The 12,262-nt window shown below is 35.1% G+C and overlaps 1 protein-coding gene across 2 annotated transcripts in view; it reads left to right on the top strand.

The window, feature by feature from the left end:
* Positions 1 to 12,262, top strand: part of dpr6 (defective proboscis extension response 6) — a 143,455-nt gene that overhangs the window by 89,362 nt on the left and 41,831 nt on the right. The gene's annotated exons all lie outside the window — the stretch shown is intronic.

Here is a 12,262-nt window from a genome sequence, read left to right as displayed (position 1 = left end):
AATGCACTAATTTTAATTCTGAATGCTGTTTTGTGTTAGTTTTTATAGCGCTAACAAATCTGCATACTGCGTTTGTGGTTGCTGCTAAAAGCGTCTGACTAAAATTATAAAACTCTTCAAAAAGGTATAAAAACAGCCAATTTTATTGAATAATCAGAGTTTTTCAAACATCATAACTAAGCCAAAAACGCATTAATTTTAATTCGGAAAGCTCTTCTGTGCTAATTTTTATAGCGCTAACAAATCTGCATACTTTGTTTTACAATTTAGAATACTCAATTTTTGGTCGAATTTTGGCAATTTTAATGATGTAACCCCTTATGTTTTTTTGCGATTTTTAAAAAAATGCAAAAATTTATTTTTCCACTAGACATGGCTAGAGCGATTCAGCTGTTCATTCTGATCAAGAATATATATGATTTATAGGGTCGGAAATGATTCCTTCATTGTGTTATAAGCTCCTGATTAATACTAATACCCTGCAAAAAGGTATAAAAACTGGCATTTTTTGTAAATAATCAGTCTTTTTCGAACACCATAATTAAGCCAAAAATGCACTAATTTTAATTCTGAATGCTGTTTTGTGTTAGTTTTTATAGCGCTAACAAATCTGCATACTGCGTTTGTGGTTGCTGCTAAAAGCGTCTGACTAAAATTATAAAACTCTTCAAAAAGGTATAAAAACAGCCAATTTTATTGAATAATCAGAGTTTTTCAAACATCATAACTAAGCCAAAAACGCATTAATTTTAATTCGGAAAGCTCTTCTGTGCTAATTTTTATAGCGCTAACAAATCTGCATACTTTGTTTTACAATTTAGAATACTCAATTTTTGGTCGAATTTTGGCAATTTTAATGATGTAACCCCTTATGTTTTTTTGCGATTTTTAAAAAAATGCAAAAATTTATTTTTCCACTAGACATGGCTAGAGCGATTCAGCTGTTCATTCTGATCAAGAATATATATGATTTATAGGGTCGGAAATGATTCCTTCATTGTGTTATAAGCTCCTGATTAATACTAATACCCAGCAAAAAGGTATAAAAACTGGCATTTTTTGTAAATAATCAGTCTTTTTCGAACACCATAATTAAGCCAAAAATGCATTAATTTTAATTCTGAATGCTGTTTTGTGTTAGTTTTTATAGCGCTAACAAATCTGCATACTGCGTTTGTGGTTGCTGCTAAAAGCGTCTGACTAAAATTATAAAACTCTTCAAAAAGGTATAAAAACAGCCAATTTTTTTGAATAATCAGAGTTTTTCAAACATCATAACTAAGCCAAAAACGCATTAATTTTAATTCGGAAAGCTCTTCTGTGCTAATTTTTATAGCGCTAACAAATCTGCATACTTTGTTTTACAATTTAGAATACTCAATTTTTGGTCGAATTTTGGCAATTTTAATGATGTAACCCCTTATGTTTTTTTGCGATTTTTAAAAAAATGCAAAAATTTATTTTTCCACTAGACATGGCTAGAGCGATTCAGCTGTTCATTCTGATCAAGAATATATATGATTTATAGGGTCGGAAATGATTCCTTCATTGTGTTATAAGCTCCTGATTAATACTAATACCCTGCAAAAAGGTATAAAAACTGGCATTTTTTGTAAATAATCAGTCTTTTTCGAACACCATAATTAAGCCAAAAATGCATTAATTTTAATTCTGAATGCTGTTTTGTGTTAGTTTTTATAGCGCTAACAAATCTGCATACTGCGTTTGTGGTTGCTGCTAAAAGCGTCTGACTAAAATTATAAAACTCTTCAAAAAGGTATAAAAACAGCCAATTTTATTGAATAATCAGAGTTTTTCAAACATCATAACTAAGCCAAAAACGCATTAATTTTAATTCGGAAAGCTCTTCTGTGCTAATTTTTATAGCGCTAACAAATCTGCATACTTTGTTTTACAATTTAGAATACTCAATTTTTGGTCGAATTTTGGCAATTTTAATGATGTAACCCCTTATGTTTTTTTGCGATTTTTAAAAAAATGCAAAAATTTATTTTTCCACTAGACATGGCTAGAGCGATTCAGCTGTTCATTCTGATCAAGAATATATATGATTTATAGGGTCGGAAATGATTCCTTCATTGTGTTATAAGCTCCTGATTAATACTAATACCCTGCAAAAAGGTATAAAAACTGTCATTTTTTGTAAATAATCAGTCTTTTTCGAACACCATAATTAAGCCAAAAAAGGCATTAATTTTAATTCGGAATGCTGTTTTGTGTTAGTTTTTATAGCGCTAACAAATCTGCATACTGCATTTGTGGTTGGTGCAAAAAGCGTCTGATTAAAATTATAAAACTCTTCAAAAAGGTATAAAAACAGCCAATTTTATTGAATAATCAGAGTTTTTCAAACATCATAACTAAGCCAAAAATGCATTAATGTTAATTCGGAAAGCTGTTCTGTGCTAATTTTTATAGCGCTAACAAATCTGCATACTTTGTTTTACAATTTAGAATACTCAATTTTTGGTCGAATTTTGGCAATTTTAATTATGTAACCCCTTATGTTTTTTGCGATTTTTAAAAAAATGCAAAAATTTATTTTTCCACTAGACATGGCTAGATCGATTCAGCTGTTCACTCTGATCAAGAATACATATGATTTATAGGGTCGGAAATGATTCCTTCGTTGTGTTATAAGCTCCTGATTAATACTAATACCCTGCAAAAAGGTATAAAAACTGTCATTTTTTGTAAATAATCAGTCTTTTTCGAACACCATAATTAAGCCAAAAATGCATTAATTTTAATTCTGAATGCTGTTTTGTGTTAGTTTTTATAGCGCTAACAAATCTGCATACTGCGTTTGTGGTTGCTGCTAAAAGCGTCTGACTAAAATTATAAAACTCTTCAAAAAGGTATAAAAACAGCCAATTTTATTGAATAATCAGAGTTTTTCACACATCATAACTAAGCCAAAAACGCATTAATTTTAATTCGGAAAGCTCTTCTGTGCTAATTATTATAGCGCTAACAAATCTGCATACTTTGTTTTACAATTTAGAATACTCAATTTTTGGTCGAATTTTGGCAATTTTAATGATGTAACCCCTTATGTTTTTTTGCGATTTTTAAAAAAATGCAAAAATTTATTTTTCCACTAGACATGGCTAGAGCGATTCAGCTGTTCATTCTGATCAAAAATACATATGATTTATAGGGTCGGAAATGATTCCTTCATTGTGTTATAAGCTCCTGATTAATACTAATACCCTGCAAAAAGGTATAAAAACTGTCATTTTTTGTAAATAATCAGTCTTTTCGAACACCATAATTAAGCCAAAAATGCATTAATTTTGATTCGGAATGCTGTTTTGTGTTAGTTTTTATAGCGCTAACAAATCTGCATACTGCGTTTGTGGTTGCTGCTAAAAGCGTCTGACTAAAATTATAAAACTCTTCAAAAAGGTATAAAAACAGCCAATTTTATTGAATAATCAGAGTTTTTCAAACATCATAACTAAGCCAAAAACGCATTAATTTTAATTCGGAAAGCTGTTCTGTGCTAATTTTTATAGCGCTAACAAATCTGCATACTTTGTTTTACAATTTAGAATACTCAATTTTTGGTCGAATTTTGGCAATTTTAATTATGTAACCCCTTATGTTTTTTGCGATTTTTAAAAAAATGCAAAAATTTATTTTTCCACTAGACATGGCTAGATCGATTCAGCTGTTCACTCTGATCAAAAATACATATGATTTATAGGGTCGGAAATGATTCCTTCATTGTGTTATAAGCTCCTGATTAATACTAATACCCTGCAAAAAGGTATAAAAACTGTCATTTTTTGTAAATAATCAGTCTTTTCGAACACCATAATTAAGCCAAAAATGCATTAATTTTGATTCGGAATGCTGTTTTGTGTTAGTTTTTATAGCGCTAACAAATCTGCATACTGCGTTTGTGGTTGCTGCTAAAAGCGTCTGACTAAAATTATAAAACTCTTCAAAAAGGTATAAAAACAGCCAATTTTATTGAATAATCAGAGTTTTTCAAACATCATAACTAAGCCAAAAACGCATTAATTTTAATTCGGAAAGCTCTTCTGTGCTAATTTTTATAGCGCTAACAAATCTGCATACTTTGTTTTACAATTTAGAATACTCAATTTTTGGTCGAATTTTGGCAATTTTAATGATGTAACCCCTTATGTTTTTTTGCGTTTTTTAAAAAAATGCAAAAATTTATTTTTCCACTAGACATGGCTAGAGCGATTCAGCTGTTCATTCTGATCAAGAATATATATGATTTATAGGGTCGGAAATGATTCCTTCATTGTGTTATAAGCTCCTGATTAATACTAATACCCTGCAAAAAGGTATAAAAACTGGCATTTTTTGTAAATAATCAGTCTTTTTCGAACACCATAATTAAGCCAAAAATGCATTAATTTTAATTCTGAATGCTGTTTTGTGTTAGTTTTTATAGCGCTAACAAATCTGCATACTGCGTTTGTGGTTGCTGCTAAAAGCGTCTGACTAAAATTATAAAACTCTTCAAAAAGGTATAAAAACAGCCAATTTTATTGAATAATCAGAGTTTTTCAAACATCATAACTAAGCCAAAAACGCATTAATTTTAATTCGGAAAGCTCTTCTGTGCTAATTATTATTTTTTTTTTTTTTTTTTTTTTTAATGGCCATCACAATCCTATCGGGTCACAGCCTGTTGCACAATCTGCCTCCACGCTTCCCTGTCCTGGGCCCGCGCTCGCCAGTTGGTAACACCAGATGTAGACAGGGCTTCCATCACCTGGTCCTGCCAACGTATCCGGGGTCGTCCTCTCCTCCGTTTTCCGCGGGCGATGTGACCCAGCCAGCGGAGTCTTTGAATTTTGACTCGGCTTACTATATCAACATCCCCGTACAGCTCATACAGCTCGTGGTTCCATCTGATGCGATAAGCATCGCCAACGCAGATTGGACCAAAGATTTTGCGGAGAATCTTTCTCTCGAACACTCCAAGAGCAGCTGCATCGGATTGCACCACTGTCCAGCACTCCGCACCATATAAGAGTACTGGAAGAATGAGCGTCCTGTAGAGTGTTATTTTTGTCGGTCGAGAGAGAGCTCTACTGTTAAAGTGCCTACTGAGCCCAAAGTAGCACCTGTTGGCAAGTGTGATTCTCCGCTTAATCTCCAGGCTGACATCATTTGTGCCACTTATTGCAGATCCAAGGTAAATGAATTCCTTCACGAACTCAAAGCTATGGCTTCCTGCAGATAGCTGGGAATCAAGACGCCGCGATTCCCTGCTAGAGCACACCATAAACTTTGTCTTATCCATGTTAACTGCCAGTCCTACTTTAGCTGACTCTTTTTCAATAGCCCCGAAGGCTGCTGTAACATCACGCTTGGTTCGGCCAATGATATCAATATCATCGGCGTAGCCAAGGAGTTGGACACATCTGTTTGTTAGAATAGTGCCCGTCCGATGCACTCCAGCCTTCCTTATAATACTCTCCATTAGAATGTTGAAGAGCATACAAGACAGCGAGTCGCCTTGTCTGAGACCACACTTGGTATAAAAGGTTTCGGATTGGTCATTTCCTACCCTGACAGAGCTGATGGTGTTGCTCAATGTCATCATGCAAAGCCGTATTAGCTTTGCTGGTATACCAAGCTCAGACATGGCGGCATACAGGCGATCTCGCCGGGGACTATCGAATGCAGCCTTGTAATCGACGAAGAGGTGATATGTGTCGATCTGATTTTCGTAGGACTTCTCCAGGATTTGGCGCAAGGTGAAAATCTGGTCCATAGTGGATTTGCCAGGCCTGAACCCGCACTGATAAGGTCCAATCAGTGCTTCAGCATGGGGTTTCAGGTTTTCACATAGTACGCTCGTAAGGACCTTGTATGCGACTGGAAGAAGACTAATGCCACGGTAATTGGTGCGCAATGTGGCATCGCCCTTCTTCAGGATAGGACAGATCATGCTGTGGTTCCAATCGTCGGGCATGCTCTCCGTTAGCCGTATCTTGCTGATTAGTTGGTGCATGCTCCCTACCAGCATATCTCCAGCAGCCTTAAACAATTCAGCCGGCAGGCCGTCAGCACCTGCGGATTTATTGTTTTTAAGTCGTTGGATTGCATCCTTGACTTCGGCATGGCTTGGGGTCGGTACGTCCACATCAGTACCATAGATTGGGGTTTGTGGATCATACTCTCCATAGTCATCATAGCCAGAGCCAGCTAATAGACTTGAGAAGTGCTCCCTCCATAACCTCAGCACAATCTCTGCATCTGTGACTAGGTTTCCGTCATCGTCCTTGCACGCAACTCCTCCAGTCTTAAAACCTTGGGTCAGACGCTTAACCCTCTGGTAGAAGTTACGAGCTTCATTCCGGCATCTGCTGCTCTCAATGCTCTCACACTCACGCCTCTCCTGTTCTCTCTTCTTGCGTCTGAAGAGGCGTTTCTCATCTCTCCTCCTTGACCTGTAGACCTCGACAACAGCCCTTGTGGCCCCAGCTTGCAGTGTTCTTCTGTAGGCGGCGTCTTTTGCAGCTGTTGCGTCGCGACACTCCTGGTCGTACCATGGATTCCTCGTTGGGGCACGTTGGAATCCGATGACCTCTTCTGCAGAAGTTCGCAGGGAGTGGGATATGAGTGCCCACATATTGCTGATGTCTTCAGGTGTTGGAGTTGCTCGGCTCAGCAGGCCTGAGACTTGAGTGGAGAATGCATCCCTTGTCCGTTGTGATTGCAGCTTCCCGATGTCCAGCTTTCTCAACAGTCCTCGACGTGCAACCTTCGCAACACATAGCCGTGTGCGAATCTTAGCTGCAACAAGATAATGGTCGGAGTCGATGTTGGGACCCCGACAGGATCGCACGTCGAGTACGTTAGATGCATGCCTTGCATCGATCACAACATGATCGATCTGATTTCTGGTCAGTCGATCAGGAGAGAGCCATGATGCCTTGTGTATGTCCAAATGACGAAACCCAGTACTACGAACTACCATATTATGCGCTGCAGCAAAGCCTATTAATCTGAGACCATTGCTCGAGGTGGTCTCGTGTAGACTAAATTGCCCGACGGTGGCACCAAAGATGTCTTCTCGCCCTACCTTGGCATTAAAATCCCCAAGGAGGATCTTAATGTCATGGGAAGGACAGCGGCCATAAGCCCGGTCGAGCTCCGCATAGAAAGCATCCTTGGTGACATCGTCCTTTTCTTCGGTTGGGGCATGCGCGCATATCAGGCTGATGTTGAAGAATTTGGCAGTAATTCGGATCGTTGCAAGTCTCTCGTTTATTGGCAGAAAGTGAGAGACCCGGCGCCGCAGTCTGGCGCCTACAACGAAGCCACAGCCAAATTCATGCCGTTCTGGATGGCAGCTGTAGTAAATGTCGCAGTTCTCCTTCTTAAGGCAACCTTGTCCTATCCATCGCATTTCCTGGATAGCAGTGATGTCAGCCCTACATTTATTGAGGGTATCTGCTAGTTGTTGAGCAGCACCTGGTCTGTACAATGTGCGAACATTCCAAGTGCATACTCTCAAATCATTGTCCTTTTTACGTGTGCCATGGTCGTCAACTTTAGATCGGTTCCGTTCCGAGGCTTCATCTGCTTCTTTCACTGAAGATTTGTTTTCCGTGGGTGGATTTCAAGTCCTACGCCACAACCTAGTTTGAAGAGCTAGGACTCTCGTCGCGCGCTTTAGTTTGTCAAACAACGGGTGTTGAGTGACAATCCAGGGAGAACCACGTGGAGGTAGTGCGTCGGCTTGGGGAGAGCAGTGATAAGGATCATGCTGGCATTCACCAAGTTGAATGCAATCAGACACTTTACCTTATATACTCCCCCCCATTCTCCCTGTGCTAATTATTATAGCGCTAACAAATCTGCATACTTTGTTTTACAATTTAGAATACTCAATTTTTGGTCGAATTTTGGCAATTTTAATGATGTAACCCCTTATGTTTTTTTGCGATTTTTAAAAAAATGCAAAAATTTATTTTTCCACTAGACATGGCTAGAGCGATTCAGCTGTTCATTCTGATCAAGAATATATATGATTTATAGGGTCGGAAATGATTCCTTCATTGTGTTATAAGCTCCTGATTAATACTAATACCCTGCAAAAAGGTATAAAAACTGGCATTTTTTGTAAATAATCAGTCTTTTTCGAACACCATAATTAAGCCAAAAAAGGCATTAATTTTGATTCGGAATGCTGTTTTTTGTTAGTTTTTATAGCGCTAACAAATCTGCATACTGCATTTGTGGTTGGTGCTAAAAGCGTCTGACTAAAATTATAAAACTCTTCAAAAAGGTATAAAAACAGCCAATTTTATTGAATAATCAGAGTTTTTCAAACATCATAACTAAGCCAAAAACGCATTAATTTTAATTCGGAAAGCTGTTCTGTGCTAATTTTTATAGCGCTAACAAATCTGCATACTTTGTTTTACAATTTAGAATACTCAATTTTTGGTCGAATTTTGGCAATTTTAATTATGTAACCCCTTATGTTTTTTGCGATTTTTAAAAAAATGCAAAAATTTATTTTTCCACTAGACATGGCTAGATCGATTCAGCTGTTCACTCTGATCAAAAATACATATGATTTATAGGGTCGGAAATGATTCCTTCATTGTGTTATAAGCTCCTGATTAATACTAATACCCTGCAAAAAGGTATAAAAACTGGCATTTTTTGTAAATAATCAGTCTTTTTCGAACACCATAATTAAGCCAAAAATGCATTAATTTTGATTCGGAATGCTGTTTTGTGTTAGTTTTTATAGCGCTAACAAATCTGCATACTGCGTTTGTGGTTGCTGCTAAAAGCGTCTGACTAAAATTATAAAACTCTTCAAAAAGGTATAAAAACAGTCAATTTTATTGAATAATCAGAGTTTTTCAAAGATCATAACTAAGCCAAAAATGCATAATTTTAATTCGGAAAGCTCTTCTGTGCTACTTTTTATAGCGCTAACAAATCTGCATACTTCGTTTTACAATTTAGAATACTTAATTTTTGGTCGAATTTTGGCAATTTTAATGATGTAACCCCTTATGTTTTTTTGCGATTTTTAAAAAAAAGCAAAAATTTATTTTTCCACTAGACATGGCTAGAGCGATTCAGCTGTTCATTCTGATCAAGAATATATATGATTTATAGGGTCGGAAATGATTCCTTCATTGTGTTATAAGCTCCTGATTAATACTAATACCCTGCAAAAAGGTATAAAAACTGGCATTTTTTGTAAATAATCAGTCTTTTTCGAACACCATAATTAGGCCAAAAAAGGCATTAATTTTAATTCGGAATGCTGTTTTGTGTTAGTTTTTATAGCGCTAACAAATCTGCATACTGCATTTGTGGTTGGTGCAAAAAGCGTCTGATTAAAATTATAAATCTCTTCAAAAAGGTATAAAAACAGCCAATTTTATTGAATAATCAGAGTATTTCAAACATCATAACTAAGCCAAAAATGCATTAATTTTATTTCGGAATGCTGTTTTGTGTTAGTTTTTATAGCGCTAACAAATCTGCATACTTCGTTTTACAATTTAGAATACTAAATTTTTGGTCGAATTTTGGCAATTTTAATGATGTAACCCCTTATGTTTTTTTGCGATTTCTAAAAAAATGCAAAAATTTATTTTTCCACTAGACATGGCTAGATCGATTCAGCTGTTCATTCTGATCAAGAATATATATGATTTATAGGGTCGGAAATGATTCCTTCATTGTGTTATAAGCTCCTGATTAATACTAATACCCTGCAAAAAGGTATAAAAACTGGCATTTTTTGTAAATAATCAGTGTATTTCGAACACCATAATTAGGCCAAAAATGCATTAATTTTAATTCGGAATGCTGTTTTGTGTTAGTTTTTATAGCGCTAACAAATCTGCATACTGCATTTCTGGTTGGTGCAAAAAGCGTCTGACTAAAATTATAAAACTCTTCAAAAAGGTATAAAAACAGCCAATTTTATTGAATAATCAGAGTTTTTCAAACATCATAACTAAGCCAAAAATGCATTAATTTTATTTCGAAATGCTGTTTTGTGTTAGTTTTTATAGCGCTAACAAATCTGCATACTTCGTGTTTTACAATTTAGAATACTAAATTTTTGGTCGAATTTTGGCAATTTTAATGATGTAACCCCTTATGTTTTTTTGCGATTTCAAAAAAAATGCAAAAATTTATTTTTCCACTAGACATGGCTAGATCGATTCAGCTGTTCATTCTGATCAAGAATATATATGATTTATAGGGTCGGAAATGATTCCTTCATTGTGTTATAAGCTCCTGATTAATACTAATACCCAGCAAAAAGGTATAAAAACTGGCATTTTTTGTAAATAATCAGTCTTTTTCGAACACCATAATTAAGCCAAAAATGCATTAATTTTAATTCGGAATGCTGTTTTGTGTTAGTTTTTATAGCGCTAACAAATCTGCATACTGCGTTTGTGGTTGCTGCTAAAAGCGTCTGACTAAAATTATAAAACTCTTCAAAAAGGTATAAAAACAGCCAATTTTATTGAATAATCAGTTTTTCAAAGATCATAACTAAGCCAAAAATGCATTTATTTTATTTCGGAATGCTGTTTTGTGTTAGTTTTTATAGCGCTAACAAATCTGCATACTTTGTTTTAAAATTTAGAATACTCAATTTTTGGTCGAATTTTGGCAATTTTAATGATGTAACCCCTTATGTTTTTTTGCGATTTCTAAAAAAATGCAAACATTTATTTTTCCACTAGACATGGCTAGATCGATTCAGCTGTTCATTCTGATCAAGAATATATATGATTTATAGGGTCGGAAATGATTCCTTCATTGTGTTATAAGCTCCTGATTAATACTAATACCCAGCAAAAAGGTATAAAAACTGGCATTTTTTGTAAATAATCAGTGTTTTTCGAACACCATAATTAAGCCAAAAATGCATTAATTTTAATTCGGAATGCTGTTTTGTGTTAGTTTTTATAGCGCTAACAAATCTGCATACTGCGTTTGTGGATGCTGCTAAAAGCGTCTGACTAAAATTATAAAACTCTTCAAAAAGGTATAAAAACAGCCAATTTTATTGAATAATCAGAGTTTTTCAAAGATCATAACTAAGCCAAAAATGCATAATTTTAATTCGGAAAGCTCTTCTGTGCTAATGTTTATAGCGCTAACAAATCTGCATACTTCGTTTTACAATTTAGAATACTTAATTTTTGGTCGAATTTTGGCAATTTTAATGATGTAACCCCTTATGTTTTTTTGCGATTTTTAAAAAAAAGCAAAAATTTATTTTTCCACTAGACATGGCTAGATCGATTCAGCTGTTCATTCTGATCAAGAATATAAATGATTTATAGGGTCGGAAATGATTCCTTCATTGTGTTATAAGCTCCTGATTAATACTAATACCCTGCAAAAAGGTATAAAAACAGGCATGTTTTGTAAATAATCAGTGTTTTTCGAACACCATAATTAAGCCAAAAATGCATTGATTTTAATTCGGAATGCTGTTTTGTGTTAGTTTTTATAGCGCTAACAAATCTGCATACTGCATTTGTGGATGCTGCTAAAAGCGTCTGACTAAAATTATAAAACTCTTCAAAAAGGTATAAAAACAGCCAATTTTATTGAATAATCAGAGTTTTTCAAACATCATAACTAAGCCAAAAATGCATTAATTTTAATTCGGAAAGCTCTTCTGTGCTAATTTTTATAGCGCTAACAAATCTGCATACTTCGTTTTACAATTTAGAATACTCAATTTTTGGTCGAATTTTGGCAATTTTAATGATGTTTTTATTACGATTTATGTTTTTGCGATTTTTAAAAAAATGCAAAAATTTATTTTTCCACTAGACATGGCTAGATCGATTCAGCTGTTCATTCTGATCAATAATATATATGATTTATAGGGTCAGAAATGATTCCTTCACAGGGTTCCGAGCTTCTGACTGAAATAATAAATTATTCCCTGAAAGGGTATAAAAGAATGATACGAAAGAGTACATCTCACTTGCAGCTAAAGATGCTATTCTATCTGACAATGGCATCTTATGTCTCACAGCCACTTGTTATTGTTCTCAATAAAAAGGTTACAGGGGCTAATGTCAATTTCTTATAACCACGCCTTGAAGTCTCTCTCGTGTCGTCCTTTTTACCAATGTCAGCTATGTAACAAATGAATTATTTCTGTAACAAGCTATGTTATCCTTATATACAGGATTTACCTATAATAATTTCAACCAAAAGCTGGTTG

The sequence above is a fragment of the Drosophila serrata genome, unplaced genomic scaffold (assembly GCF_035046125.1).
Source record: "Drosophila serrata isolate PLE 108 unplaced genomic scaffold, ASM3504612v1 contig_272, whole genome shotgun sequence".
Classification (NCBI taxonomy): domain Eukaryota; kingdom Metazoa; phylum Arthropoda; class Insecta; order Diptera; family Drosophilidae; genus Drosophila; species Drosophila serrata.
This window is presented reverse-complemented; position numbering and strand designations above follow the sequence as displayed.